The 16182-nt window shown below is 42.1% G+C and overlaps 1 protein-coding gene across 6 annotated transcripts in view; it reads right to left on the bottom strand.

Moving 5' to 3' along the window:
• PLCB4 (phospholipase C beta 4) overlaps positions 1-15261 on the bottom strand; it is a 385664-nt gene extending 370403 nt beyond the window's left edge. For 3 of the 6 annotated variants that reach the window (XM_087445598.1, XM_087445599.1, XM_087445595.1), the window contains exon 1: positions 15156-15254. The gene's annotated coding sequence lies outside the window, so the exon portion shown is untranslated. Of the gene's footprint in view, positions 1-14888; positions 15013-15155 lie in introns of those variants that run through there. The other 3 variants (XM_087445596.1, XM_087445600.1, XM_087445597.1) reach the window with 3 other exon arrangements.
• Between the last annotated feature and the right edge of the window lie 921 nt (positions 15262-16182).

Below are 16182 nucleotides of genomic sequence, written 5' to 3'. Positions count from 1 at the left end.
AGCACCAAATCAAGCAAAATACAACATTGCACTTAATGAAAGTCCACACAATTTATTCTCCATACAATATTATGGAATAGAGACTATTAGAAAAGAAAAGCACCAACTACCAAAAAAGAAATTAAAAGATTTCTTGGACCACTTAAAAGTTAAGTTACAAGTTAAAAGTTAAGAAAGAATAATCAAACCATTTTTACTTTAAGAAACTTACCCTCTGACTTAGACTGATAGCAGAGAAACTCAATAGGTACATATTACTTATCAAATTTTAAATTAGGTAATGATTCAATTTCCTAATTATGGAAAATGATTTAATCTCATTTAGCATGAAATATTTCCACTCTAAGACTCCTTAAAGAAGGAGGTAAAACTCGCATAGAATAGATAGATAGACAGATAGATAGTAGATAGATAGATAGATAGATAGATAGATAGATAGATAGATAGATAGACAGACAGATAGATAGTAGGTAGGTAGGTAGGTAGATAGATAGATAGATAGACAGACTGACTAAAGGATATACATGATTCATCTAATCCCTGCCTATAAACAAACTGACTTATGAAAGTTCAGTGAAAGCAAATCCCCCGTAAACTACACCAACTCAAGAAAAAAATCACCTGTTGAAATTAGGACTGTTATGTCCAAATACCGAAATTATTATTTTGAAACGATGAACGAGTATACGTGTTTTTTATCATTATTCTAATTTGACCATTCTGTTTTCCTAAATATTGCCAACTACATTCGTTTAAATAATTTATTCTACAAACAAGGATAAAGTGCCTACTATGTGCTGCACACTGTGTTAGGTGAATGAGGAAGAAATAGGCAACCTCAGCCCAAGGAAGCTCAGTGTGTGTGTGTGTGTGTGTGTGTGTGTGTGTGTGTGTGTGTGTCCTGAGGAAGCTCAGGGTGTGTGTGCATGTGTGTGTGGGTATGTATCCAGGGGCAGGACACTGGAAGTTAAATAGGTAAACAAAGTGTCACGAGTGCTACGTACACAGCATTTATAAAAAAAGAAACAGTAGAACAAATAACTTAAATCTTTTGTATTATTTTGGTCTATAATACTTTCATTTGCTTTGGTTTCTATATCAGTAGGACTGCTTTCAGCTGCACGTAAATGAAACCCCACTGTATTAGTCTGCACAGGCTGCCATAACAAAATACCACAGACTGGGTGGTTTAAACAACAGAAATCTATTTTCTCACAGTTCTAGAGGCTGCAAGTCCAAGATCAAGGTGCCAGCAGGAACGTTTTCTGGGAACTCTCCTTGGCAGAAAGCCACCCTCTCACTGTGTCCTCACATGGCCTTTCCTCTGCGCACACACACACCCCTGGTTTCTCTCCTGTGTCCTAATATCCTCTTCTTAAAAGGACACTGGTCATACTGGAACAGGTCCCACCCTAACAGCTTCATTTTTAATTTATTTATCTCTTATCCCCAAATACAGTCACATTCTGAGGTATTGCAGGTTAGGGCTTCAACATATGAATTTTGGAGGGACACAATTCAGTCCATAACATCCATCAAAGCAAGTTAATCAAATTGTCACTTATTTTGCTCAGTTAACCAGAAATTCATAGATAAGTTGATCAAGGCTGGTGAAGACACTCAAGTAAGTCATCAAGAAACTGGGCACCCTCTACTTCCGGTACTGCCATCCTCAGTGTGTGGCTCTCATCGTCATAACCACAAGATGGCGGCGGCAAGTCTAAGCATTATGTCCAGGTTCCAGGAAGGAGAGGAAGAAATGAGGAAGAAAAAGCCGACACAAAGATGTCTATCTACATCTCGCTGGCCAGAACTGGGTGAGCACTCCTGGCTACAGACTAGGCCAAGGGGGGGAGTATTTAAGTGGACACATTGCTACCCTCAACAAAAATCACAGCTCCATCAGATAGGAGGGAGGGAGAACTTGTGTCCCACGCATCTCACTGACCACAGATGTGGCCGTATAGATTCACAGAGACCTCAGTTTGAAGACTGTCTGTGCCACTGATCAACTGTGTGACCTTGAGGAAATGCTTTAACCACTCAGTTTTCTGAGTATCAAACAGTGGTAATTATACCACCTGCAAATCGCTGAGAGAATTAATTAGGGCTGCATTCATTCGAAAGGCCCAGGACACACTGCCTAGGCCTAAAGGACTGTTTGGGGGCTGGTCTTAAAGTACCCTGGGAAATCACAACATTCTAAAAATATGGCAAAGCCACCCGTAAAGACTCAAAAATGTCAGAGAACTGACTCTATTTCTTTACAGTGCGACTTTTCACATATCCCATTCATTCCACAGCGTGGCCCGAGAGCCTGCCATCTCCAACTGTCTCGTGTGTGTGCGTGTGTGTGTGTGTCACACTTCCCTCCTGATGTTCTTACACCTTACAGGAGGTGAGGGGAGGAAGCACTAATTCACTAGCACTTGTGTTCCTGGCATCGTATGACTTCTGCAATAAAAAGGCTACTTTCACCTCTAGGAGGAAATGGACAGGAATCGCTCGAGATATTCTAGACCAGAAACCCTATTTAGAAGCAAGGTATACCTTCCAGGTAATGTATGCCTTCACCTCTTCAACAAAGCTGAGGCAGCCTTGGTTCCATAAAAAGTAAAACATTTCCAGAAGGTTTTTAAAAGGCATTTGCTGCTCTTAATCAAGGAGTGGATTCTTCCTGGTTATCAATCTTGATGTTAAACCTATGGTCTGCCACGTTTATAAATTCAAGCTGCGAAAATAAAAATTAACACATAACAGAACGGTTCAAAAGAGCTTGGTTCCAGCAAAGTCACTTTCAGGATTGGTATTAATACCCAAATCATCTGTGCTTCTAAATTTCCTCCTTTCTCTCTGGTAGCTGCACAAGAAATCTCTCCATGTTACTTATGACAGATGAGAGAGGAACTTTGACCAGTTACTTTGAAATTCTTTCAAAGAGAATGAAAAATGGACAGAATGAGGCCAGACTTAAGATTCTCAGAGGGCCTCACAGGTCCAAAAAGGCTCTAACTAAAAGGAAATATTCTCCATCTGTATTTCCAAAGTGCTATCGTGAAATATTTTCTCAGCAGCTGCAATAACTAAACTATAATCCTTCTAAATGTTGTCTCAATTCAAATTTGAATAACGATACACCTAATAATTAACATACTTAGCCAACATTTTTGCAACACAAAGCTACAAGAAATGTGCTAAATCAAAAAGATGCCAATTGTGAAGAAGAAATCTCTTAAACATTGCTGACACTCCAAGCTTGGGGAGAAGGGCATGGTTAAGACCATCAACGCCACTGTTTTCATAAGATTCAAACCAACGACGTGAATAAAATGCTCCCTCCTGATTTGGGAACTACAAAAGATATTCTCTTAAAAATATTCAGCAGACTGTTTTCCTTCAATTAATTAATAGTTCTCTTGCTTTCTCTTTGGCACTGATATATTCAGAGGTCATTTGGAAAATAAAATGCTAAAATAAATACAAAGCATTTTAGATTACCAAGAGTCCCACTTAATAAAAATAAGCTGATTAAATAAACGCTTTTTCCCCCTAAATTTTCAGCCAAGTTTGAAATAAAAAAAACTTCTCTTTTTTGGGGTTCTAACACAGTGTAAGAAAAATAAGCATAACTTGATTAACATCAAACTTATAAAATAGAAAAACACTAAGAGAGTGTGCCCACCAGAAATAAATGATAAACTATCTTCAGAGAAATGTCTCCTCTGGTTCTAGTATACTAATAAATTACAATATCAGAATTTCTGTTACCAGAAATAATGAATACAGAGTTTTCAAAACACCGATCATCTTTCCAAATTGATCATTGTGCTACTTCTCAGTGACTAGTGTAAATAATCATGGAATACTTTTTCCCTCTGTAATAAGTCTGCAGATGGCTTCAATTTATTAAACATGGCACCTCTTCTGCTTATTCATCAGATTGCTTTCCTAATTTGCCCAGTCTGCAGAATTTGCAATAATGGCATTTGGTTATTCATCCATTTAAGAGATGCTGATTTAGTCTCTAATATGCACCAGATTCTTCCCTTCCCCAGGAAAGTCATGCTGTGGCTAAAATTTGCAAACCATTCACCAGGAAGACTGAGGTGGGCACCCAACCTTGAGTTGAAATCAAGGAAGGCTTTTTGCAGAAGATGGCAACTGTGCAAAGTCTATAAAGGCCTGTAGGGCTCAGCCAGTTGAAGAAGGGGATTGAGTGCAAAGTCAGCAAAGGCACTGTGGCCACAGACTTCACGTTCTTGGAATTTTAATATAGCTTAGCACAGGCAATGTAAATAAAGGCGTTAAAACTTCACTGTAGAGGTCCGGCCTGTGGACAGCTTGTATTTAGCAAATTAGGGAAACAAAATTAAATTCTGAAAGCAATAGGAAGCTCTTGAGGCATTTCAGAAGTAATGCTATAATAAGACTTGCTTTGTGCAAAATTCTTTCAGCTGAGTATGGAGAATAAATGAGCAAAGATGTAAACTTATAAAGTAGCTGTTTATTTGTCTAGAGAAACAGGGAAACTGACTGAAAGGTTATTGGAATAAGAGAGGCATGAATCATTAAGGAGATAAACTTAGGCAGCAGCAATAGGAACGGAGAGGAGTGGACAGATATGTGAGATATTAACGGGTAGACTCAACAGATTGGTGACTTGTTTCACAAAAATTTAGAACCCAGGATGAGACATGGTTGGAGTGAAGCCGGGCACTTCTGTCTTGGACGCATTGATCTGAAAGTACCCAAAGGACTTCAACGTTAAGATTTCCAGAAGACAACTGGATATAACTGGAGCTCAGAGACGACGTCAGGGATATAGGAGTCATCTGTCAATAGGTGGTTGTAAAAATGGTAGAAGTGAATGAATTTGTCTACAGAAAGAGTCTGTAGAGTGAGAAGAGTCTAGAGCAATGTCGAAACCTCCAGAGAACACCATTTAAGGGCTGGGTGGTGGACAAGATGATCATGAAGCTCTGCCTCTAACGTATGACAATAGTACAGAATGGACAAGCAAGCCCTCGCAGTCAGGGACTTCAGGAGTCTACAAGGGTAACAGCAGAAATCAGTTAATCTAGTGCAATTCCTTCAGGTTGGAGAAGTGATGTGACTTCCCCAGAGTCACCAACTTGGGGGATCTGCACAGCAGCAGTTGCTAATGGCTAGCGTCTTGGTTTCTTATGCCATAAAATTTGGAGGTAAGAAAAAATGAACTCTGATATTCCTTACAACAGTGTGATTTTACGATCTAATCAAGTTTCATTGCTTGTTGATGAGGACAAGTACACAAACTAAACAGAGCAGTCTTCATCTTTTCAAACAAGAGAGCCAAGAAAACAAGAGAATAAATGGGGCTCAAATCTCAGTCTTACTGCCAATACTAAACAAATGGGAAAATACAGCTTGTCTGTCTCTACTCAGGGATGCTAATGATTCAGTTAAATTGACTTCTTTGAAGGAAAATTACTGTTAATAACCTTAATTTCCTCCTAGTCTCTTCCCCCCAGGTACCTGACATTTTAGACAAAATATTTTCATAAAATATTAAAAGCAAAGGAATTATATCTTAGGTATCCAACTCCCTGTCAACAGACTTTATGAATCCCTTCTGTCTCTCCTGTCTACAGCCCACACTTTTGGTTCATCAGTTAAATACATCAAGTTTCCCATTCTATGCCTTTCCCAAGAAACACAATCCATTCCAAACGAACTAAAAAAATTTTTTTTTAATTTTACTCTAAGGCCCACCACAAATTTTACTGATACCAGCCATGTGGCATTGTAGAACATTCCCAACTGCAATTTAAATTTAATCATTGTTGCTGCAGTTTTCTTTTGTTTGTCCACAAAACCAGGCATAGACTTTCCACCCTGGCCTGACCTCTCACCCCTGCACACCTCTGCTCTAGAATGGGAGGTGAGTTGAGTCTGCCATTTGCCTCCCCAGGCCCATTCTCCATCCTTCTCCACCCCTGCCTCCTCTCCCTTGCCCTCTGCCTTCTGTCTGGGTTCAGCTAATGAAAGGCAACAGCCAGAGTTGGGGGGGCAGGAGGAAAGTGAGGTAGGTGTGTTTATTCTCCTGCTGTCTCCCTGCAGTGGTATTACAGGTTGATTGGGTCCTTCTACTCTACAAAAGGACACAGCTCCTCAGACAGCTCCTCTTGCCCCTTCATCTGGAGTAGGAATAGCCCCCCATCATAGCTGAGTCTCTTTTCAGCACTCACCCTGGTTGTGGTCCCTACACCTGCCCACACCTTCTCAAGGGTCCCTTTATCCAGCCATCCTCAAAGGACTCGGTTTACACATGCCATCTGTTCCCCAACAGGGCCCTGAATGACACAGGGTTAAATAGTGACCCAGGTGGGGGCCCTCCACTGTGGCTTTCATAGACATCATCGAAGGAAATCGTCTGTAAACTGTAAAACACTATAACATTTCCATGAGCAAAACCTAGTACAGACTTTCTTGAATATGCAAGGTTTCAATGCCAAGGAAATATGACTGAATCCTACCATATTTCTACAATTCACAATGTGCTGTAAAAATAAACATGCAGAAGGCATACAATCAGAATCTGAATGTCATTGCCAACCTAACCAGAATTTTTCTTAAAAATGGATATCTGGAGAAACAGATGAAAGAACAGAATCTATCTTTGAAAACAGAAACAATATTTCATTTTCCTGCTATTTATCCACATCAAGATTTACTAATCCTGATATCGTGATACTTTAGAGTGGTTCCAAGTCTTTCAAGAAATGTCGTAAAATTCTAAAAATTAACTAATAATTCACTTTACATTATTGATAAAAACTATAGTTACTGAAGTTGTCATTTTTGAAAAAAGTAGGGAATCAGTGACCTAGATTTTCTGTATCTTTCCCAATATCTCTCTAAATAAAAACACAGTGTAGTTTCTAATTTATATAGCCCTTTGTCTACATACCATTTCTAAGTATAATGGAAATTAAATTCACTTATTAAATAATAAAACTCAATAAAATAGCATTATATCTGAACCTTCTACTTCTCTAAGTAGAAGGTAAAAGAGATTCTTAAATAATTAAGTATTTGAAAGTCTAAAGCTATAAATACACCTAGATAGAATTTTCAGCAATGAAATTAACTTGAGGTCAATATCAACCTCTGTTGTCTGTGCAGGACCTCACTTTGACCATATGTTCAAGGATGCTCATGACACGTCCTTGGACTGAGGAGTCTAGAGTTTCACATCTAACCAAACTGATCAGAATACAGATTTTCAACTCTGATTCTACAAGATAGCTCTTTACTAAAGAGTTTTTAAATGAGCCTCTTAACTGGTAAATTCTTTTTATTAAGCATTGTATTTTCAAAGAATTTTAAGGACACAGACTATTTCTAAAGTCATTTCCTGGTGTACTGTATATAACTGAAATCTGACTGAATTAATGAAGCAACGTAACAATGTGGGACATGCTTCAATTAGAGGAAATGTTCATAATTTAAGGTTCCACAAGATAGAAATTCCATGGGGACCTTTTTTAAAGGCAATTTGGCAGTGCTCTCTCAAAATGTAAAATGTGTATACCCTTTTGACCAAATAGTTCTATTTCTAGGAATTTAGCTACAAAAAATTCTCACACATGTGCATGAAGACCTATGTACCAAGATCTCCAATCTTTCAGTTGGCAATAGTGAAAACAGGAGAACGGTTAAATAAAACACAGTACATCCAAACTACAAGTTTATGCACTGTTAGAAAGAAAAAGATAATGTAATGTTAGAAAGAAAAAGACAACCAGTATACTGACACGGAAAGATGTCCATGACATATACTTAAGTGGACCAAAGCGAGTCACAGAAAAATGTATACAGTATGATCCAGTTTATGTAACAGAAAATGACACCTATATATACTTATACATGTAAATGCACTGAAAAAGAAGAGGAAAGAGGCGCTCTAAGCTGTTGCCAATGGTTATATCTGGGAATGGGTGTAGGTGGGAAAGAGCATTTTACATTTTGCTTCTGTATTTCTGCATTATTTCAATTGGAACATATTAATGTATCATATACATCATTTTAAAAACCAATGACAACAATTAACAGAAATTCTAGAGACAGCTTTGGTGATTTGTTGAATGACAGTGCATCAGCAGACATGAGAGAAACCCATCTCAAAGGGACTTCGCTTTCATTTGATCCAATGGGATCTCTCATTGAAGAGCCAAAGGGAAAATGAGGGCTGTGAAGTAGAGAGCACGTTGGAACTCCAACCTGCAGAAAGAGATCTACGTCCTGTATGTCCAGGACAAATACAGCAACTACCAATAGCTGTGGGGATATTTCGTGACTGATTAGACTTCAAATGAGCAACGCAGGCAAGAGAACCTCCATGTCCCCATAAATGAAGTCACCCATTTCTCATACTTAGGTGTTCTTATTTTAAAGGAGCACCAAGAAATAGGAGAGAAAGCCATGTTCTGCCTCCCTCAACTTTGTATATTTGCAAATAACTTATATATTTGCTTATAGCATATTTGCTGTAACTTTGTATATTTGTTAGCAAATATCATGACCCACTCAAGATAAAGGACAGCTGCTCTAGCAACACTCCCTCTTGGAAGCAGCTGAGGGCTCAGTGGGGGATTGCACTGTGGGTCTGCTTTCAGGAGTGCAAAGGTGCTGAGACCTTCAGGTGCTGAATTGGGCAGACCAGAGCTCGAATCCTGACTGTGTTGTGTATTAGGTGTGACCCTCGGTGTCCCCGCTTAGCCTCAGTTGCACCATCTGTAAAATGAGGAGAATAACCCTCTAGGGCAAAAGTGCCTGGTGCTACGCTGTGAATGTCACTGGGGATTGTGTGGTTACAACTGTTATTTTACTAGTCCTTCTCCTACTCATGCTACCAATATTTCTGCTCGCGCCCTCGTTCTCCACTGTAGGGGCAAATGCCATTGACTTATCCATCCAAAGCAGGCTGAATTCCCATAAAACTTCTAATAAGGGACGTTCGTTCTGCCCCCTTGCAAATGCAGAAAGCTCCAGTCACCTTTTAGGGCCACTATGAAGTTCCGTATCTTCCTCTGGACTCGCCTACCTCTGTGACTGCAGTTGGAGACAAGGACCTAACGTTAACTCAGCCCTAACTGTCTCAAAATTCTGTAATGGTGGGGTTTCGAAATAAAACTCAGTGAAGCCAGATGCTATCCCCAGGGCGTCTGTGTCTCCCAGCCAAGCTTTTGAAAAAGACCATATTAAGCCATTTGGGCCTGGAAGGAGAGAGGCATCTACTAGAATAATTTGGGGATCTTTGATGTCTAGGGGGAGGTTTCGCAGCTCCTGTTTTCCCACAGGGCTTCAGTGGGAGCACCCACCGTCTCTGCTTTTAGGTAGTAATAGCAACAATAGTAACAAAACAATAGACATTTTCAGCCCTAAAAATATGCCTCATCCTTTAATCTTCCCAACAGCTTTTTCTGGTGTTTACTAATAGTATTTTACATTTGGGGAAACTGAGGCTTGGAAAGGTGAAGTTACTGACTTCAGGGAGTTAAAGTTGAAGGTGGGATTCAAAGCCAGGTAGACTGACACCTGAACTCCAACTTCTAACCACTACTCTGTGTTACTTGCCACTGAGGTCCATGCTGCTGAAAGGTTTGTTACAACAAAAAGTTTTGTGACCATTATTTCAAGTGACTGGGCTGAGGTAGGACCGACAAGCTTCTGGCAAGCCTGCTGTGAGCATGGAATTCAAATAGGAAGTTGAGGAGAAAGCCACGTGTCCTCATCTAATTCATAGGCAGGTCGGCTGGAAGTCTGAGGGAGGGAGGTTACTCTGAATGCTACTCTGGGTAGCCTAAAATAATTTTGGTTTTCTGGAGGGCCAGCTTCTATCTGGTGAGGCTCCTCATGGTTTCAGTCAGGGGGTGGCACACTCTGATTCCTCTGAGGGCTGGGTCAGCTGCAGGCGGCTGCCTGCCGGGGTGTCAGAGCCCTTAGGGAGTGGGGGCTGTGCCCCTAGGGAGCTCTGCCATGCCCCTTCCTAGGGAGCAGTAGGGCTCACAGATTTCTGCCAGGTGAGCACGGGGCTCAGGGTTGCCAGCTCCTCTCTATTTTCAAGAGAAGCATGAAATCTAGATTTATTTTAAGTGTGAGATGTCATTTAAAAATGTTTAGAAATAATTGAAATAAAAGCAAATGTGTCAGCCCATGGGGTGGCCAAACAAAACATGTTTGTGGAACGACTTCAGCCCATGAGCTCCCATTTTGAGCCTTTTGTCAGCTGTAAGTGCTTGGAAACACTGTGTACTAGAAAATGTCAGTAGTTTCGTCTTTAAGGAAGCACGGTGTCTTCTTTATTCATGCGGCGTTTTTTTTTTTCTGTTAAATTTCTTACAAAGATTGTTATGGCCGTTTATTTCCAGTGGACATAAATTTCAGATTCCGAATTTCTGCCTGTTTTTCCTCTCCTTTTTCTAACCCCCCTTCATATTGACCCCCCTTCAATCTGGTGAATCCTGTAGACACTTCTCGGCATAATATTTTTAAATGCATAAAATTAAGCACAAAGGAAACCAATTATATAGAAATATACCTATCAAATACTTTTTTTTTAAAAACTGGACACACATAGTGACGTATGTCCTTCTTTTTCAACCCATTAAATGCCAACATCAGCAATGACTCTAAAACCTGCCCTAAATGTGATTTGGAAGTAAGTGAAAATAAAGACGTGATTCATTTGCCAGCTATATTCCTGGGGCTACCAAATTCAAGCCTCAGACCGTTCTGGGGTGGACCTGAGGCGAAGTCCCATTCTGGAGGAGAGAGGGAGATGTCAAACGTAAATCTAATGGTCTGTGATCTTGTCTCTCTGGATGAGCTGCTTATAACCAATTACTCCGAGTTACTTTCTTCCTCCTGTTCTAAGGAAATGGCTACTTCATTCAAGTCAGGGAGCCAAAAACATCCTTTAATTGTGCAGGAGGAAAAGAATACTTTAAGAAGGGCATTGAATATTAAAGCGATGATCTGCCTGGCCCAAGGGTGGCTCGGTACCTGGAGGTGGAATTTCCCAGTCCTCAGCACCCCAGAGGATCATGGGAGAAGAGCTGTGAAGGAGACTCCCAGTCAAAGGGAGAAGATCACATTATCTTGTGGCCACATGTATGCGCCCTTCTCTTTGAAGGTTTTATAAGTAGTAAGCAAGAGAAGTGTTCAGAAAAAAAGTTTCTTCTGATTTATGTCCTTTTCAACTATTTTGATTCCACAAAGAAAAGGAAAGAAAAAGTAGATGGAGTTCACGCAGAGAAGATAAAACCTCTGCTGGTCATTCATCCTCTTGAACGTCAGGGTCTCCCAGCTGAGATTTGGAAGGTAGGGCATGACTGCTTTCATCTCCTCTATAAACTTGGGTTACGCCTTCAGCGTAAGAAAAGCACCCAAAGGCATGAGCTTCCAGCCAGACTTTTAGACGGTGGGATTTGGGGGTTGTTACTGCAATCAAGTGAAATGGGCCTTGCTTCTGGGGTGAATTTTTTGAAAGCAGGCTTACTTCCAATAAGGACAACGCAAACTTCTCACTCATCTACTCAGTGATTCATTATCACCCAGCTCTACTTCCACTGAGGGTGAAGTAAACCCATTTTTATATTTGGTTAGCTAAAGAATCACAGCCTCTCAATGAGCAAATCCTTTCTATCATGCTAAGGCATAGCTAGATAAATAATATTACACCTTGAAGAAGTATTTCTACCTTAAAGGAGAGGCTTTTTCAAAAGAAAAACTGTTAGAAAAACAAACACTAAGGAATGGAAGAAAGACCTACACAAGGTTATCATATTTCCTGACTATCACAGGGAAACAGAAAAATGCAGGATGGACAGCACCGAGGATTAAGCAGTGTCCTCGCAAACAGTTAACATTTGAACACCAACAGCAATACCACAGAAAGTCCCTGCTGCCGACCACCAGCAATGAAAAGCTGTATTTATTTCTGAATAGGTGGATAGGTCTCTTCGATAGACACTAATATGGCCTACAAGTTCACATTAGGAGGCGAAAAGCAACTACTTTAGAAACTTCAGTTTGGACATGAAACACCAGCTGTGATCATTAAAGCGTCTCCATTAGTCCTTGACCTCATTCTGCATATCAAATGCAGAAGTTCTTGGTTTTACGGGACTCACTGGGATAGACAGTTTATTAAAAACCTAGGTCATCAGTCCTAATAAACAGGCTGTTTCATCCTTTAAAGTGGTCACAAACGATAATAACTGAATCACAATCTGCTAAATAATTTTAAGTTTCAAAGAAGATTTTTGCTTCCCCAAAAATATTTGAGTTCACTATTAAGGGCATTTGTGGAGAACATGAGAAATACATAATCTTTCTTTCCCATGACTATATTACCTAAGGGCTGTGATCCAAAAAGATAACATTTATTCTCAACATAAGATTTTAAAATTAAAAAGTCAAATAAACTCAGCAGCTAATTACTAACATACTGTTTAAAAATAACCCACAAAAACTATTCATTAATTCTTCTCTTTCAGTTTGCCAGCTACATCTGAAAGTTCGGGGATGAAAATGCAGACACAAAATCCAGAAGCTGACTTCACTCTTATCACATCCTTTTACAAATTAGCATACTGAGGTGATCAGTTCAAGGAAAACAACACAGCAGCTCAATTTCACCTCAATTTTATCTTGGAGGGTGGGTTAGGAATGAATACTAAGCAAGCACTTAGTCATCATTTCAAATGTTAATGAATCCAACCCCAAAATGGATTTAGTAGTATCCTAGGAAAATACCATGATGATTTGGATTGCCAAATATAACCATCCCATGTTGCCAAAATCAGCAGTGTACATTAATCTAAAGACGGTTGGATATGTTCTTGGGAAAGACGACTTAGTGGGGCTAACGGCACTCTGCTAGGGACAAAATATTCCCAAGAGGCGATACAGATTTAAAAAATCCATTTCTGTGAAAGCTTTTTGGTAAACCTTAACACTTTTTAAACTTCCATATTTCACTATCACATAAGGCAAAAACACACCAGCTCAAGAGTCCAGGGCATGTAAGTAGTTTAACAACACTCACATTTTCAGGCACCCACACATAAAACTTAGAAAAGAGTATTTCAGAACAAAGCTCTTCTACGTGGGTGTGCATTTGTCAAATAAAGGTAGCATTATCCCAACAGAGATAAACGTGTACCCGGTGATCAAATGGAGTCTTAGAAATTCTGTTTTGACAGTTACTTGTACAATAGCATTTTCACCAGCGATTAATTCAGAGCTGGGGAGTGATATCATCAAAACAAAATCAAAACTAAGCTCAGATGGTTGAGTAATAATACAGTTGGAGGAAAGTGGAATCAGTAATCTAATAGAGTACCTTTAGTTATGTTATGTTACTGGCAAAGAGTTACTAGTTACGGCAGCAAAAGTCTCTTGTACATAAAAACGCCAATAAAAAATGCTATTCCATTTAAAAAGTGAATTTTTATGAAAACAGGTGTTCTACCAAGATGGCAATCATTTGTTAAACTTCTAAAATTCAAAAGGGAGATGACATAATAGATTAAAACACCAGCTGAAAAATACACAAGACTGTCCTTCAAAAGACACAGCATTCTAGATTATATAACACAGATAATGGGAGATTAAACCGCATGCCCCTGCCCAGCTAGATTTTTGTTCTTCTGTAGGATTCTATAACTTAGGCTACTCAAGTTTGAAGAGTACTTAAAATTAGGTTCTCAGTCCATGCATATATTTTTGAAACCAAGAGTCTTGAAAAAAATACAAGGACAAAGTTAAAATTTTACACACACACACACACAATTTTTCTTTTCTGAAGAACACAGTTCCTCAGACACTTTCTTAATCTCCTTGTAGACTGCCCAGGTAAAGTCACCAGTTGCTTTTCCTGGTCATGTTTACTTTATGAATTTGATTTCTTTAAAAGGGAAACAATTCTAATTTAGATGTTATATAGCTGCCTATGTTTGAACGACATTATTGCCAACCAAACAGAATTATTAAACAGCTATTCTCACACACTCATAACTTAGAGACCACTGTGTATCACATTTCCATGACTATTTTAGCCAAAATTAAATTTCAAACACGTGCTTTAGAATAACAGCTAGAATCACTACCGAGTAGAAAAAAAAAGAGTAGAGGGTCATCTCTCCAATATATGCATATTTATGAAAATATAATGGGTATTTGCATTTTTCTCTAGAAAAATGCTAGTTTTATGATTCTAGATAAAGTTGCACTTAGACACTTGGAAACTGGAGAATTCTGTATTTCCATACTTGTATATAGTACAGCCTACAAAGTCTACAGTCAGAAGTATACTATATAGACAAGGTCTAATTAGTTAAGGAAAAGACAACTTCAAAATTCTGAAAATAACACATCATCATATATATGCTTTTAGGAGGCCCGAACACTGCTCCCAACGAGTGCTGGCCCGTCAGTGTTGTTTTAAGTGGAAATGGTCAATCATCTTTATTATTCCCCCAGAAGAGGTAAGAAGATCCACACGCATACCCATTTACATGCGTTGCACGGTGCCAACTATTTCCAATCAAAATAATCATATACACGTCGGGCCAAGCTATTTCTAGCCAGAAGCGGTGAACGTCTGGACAGAGTCTAAGGAAACCCAGTGAGCGATGATTACAAGGGAAGGAGGTGGCGCCGAGGACCCCTGCCTCCCGCGCGCGCAGGGCGCCTAGCACCCCGCACCTGCACCGGCTCCCCGGCCGGGCATCCGGGTGCGCGCGCGCGCGTCCGGGACGCACCCGCCGGGAGCAAACAAGCCCGGCGGGCCCAGGCGGGCGGGAGCATCCTCTGGCGGGATCCGAATTGCCTTCTCCTACCTGTCACTTTGCCCGGAGCTGCTGCCGGGGATGTGGCCACGGCCGCCGCCTGGAGACTCAGTGTGTGCGCGCGCGTGTGTGCGCGCGTGTGTGTGTGTGAGATCTTGTTTGCGGTGCAGCTCACTTACTGCTCCCGGCGCCACCAACCCCCTCCCCCCATAGAGAGCCGGCCGCCAAGCCCCCTCTCGGCGCGCCCGGTCCCGCCCTCCCGCCTGCCCACCGCGCCCCCACCCCCAACTCCCCGCCTCCCCGGCGCGCGGTCCTTACCTTGGCCGAGGCGGGGGTCTCCGGGGCGCTCCTCCGCGAAGCCGCGGGGCAGCGCCGGCCCACTCCGCCCGCCTGCCCGCCCGCCCGCGGGGCTCGGCGTTTCCCCGGCTCCGGGCCCCGCCGCCCCTCTGTGGCCCGCCGCTCCCTCCTCCCCAGCCCCAGAGTCTCCCTCCTCGTTCTCGCCTCCCGGCTCCAGAGCCCGAGCTGTCGCCTCGCAGCCCCAACCTGCCCAGGCTACGGAGCATGCCCAGTGCGGCGCGCCCGGGCTGGGCTGGGGGTGGGCAGGGGCCGGGCCGGCCGCTGGGCTGCCGCGAGCCGGCGGGGCGGGGAGGGGGCGCCTGGCGGGCTGGGGGCGCAGCCTCGCAGCCGGGGGCTGGCGGCCCAGGAGGGTGGAGGGCAGCTCTGGGAAAAGGTGGGTCCGGCGTCCGGGGAAGCCGCCCCGCCACGCGCTCCTCGGGGGTCTCCCCGGCCGCCCCCCGTGATCCCAGCGCCACCGCACGTGCCCAGTGCCTCGGGTCCGGGTGGCACAGGGTAGCGCCGGGCGCAGAACCTTAGGGGGAGGGCGGAGTGGCACCCTCCTCCGCTGGGAGACCCGCAGCCCGCCGTGGGTCATGGGGCTAAAGAGTGGGCCGTGGGGGTAAAGAGTGAAGGGGGATCAGGTCTGGCAAAAACTGGTACCCCAAAGCCATTGGCGGGGGTGGGGGAAGTGTTTATTTGTTAATATCTTGTTTAATAAACACATAAAGCGCTTACAGTGCACTGTTCTAAACGCTTTTTATTCATGTAATCCTTAAAACAATCTTCCAAAGCAAGTACTACTATAATCTTTTTTTTTTCTCTCGACTTAAACTGAGCCACAGAGAGATTAAGTGGTTCCAAAAAGTCTTTCCCCAAGCGCAACCTCAGAGACGCAGACCCCCCAGACTTTGGTCCCTGGAATGCTGGGGCGCTGCTCCAGCCAGTTCCGGGCTCGCCCCTGCCCTACAACGGCCCCCGGGAGGCTCCGAGTCACCCTCACACTCAGATC

This window comes from Ceratotherium simum, chromosome 21 (genome assembly GCF_057802395.1).
Source record: "Ceratotherium simum simum isolate JZ-2026a chromosome 21, ASM5780239v1, whole genome shotgun sequence".
NCBI classification, from domain to species: Eukaryota; Metazoa; Chordata; class Mammalia; order Perissodactyla; family Rhinocerotidae; genus Ceratotherium; species Ceratotherium simum.
Note: the sequence above shows the minus strand (reverse complement) of the source record. Positions and strands in the feature narration are given on the sequence as shown.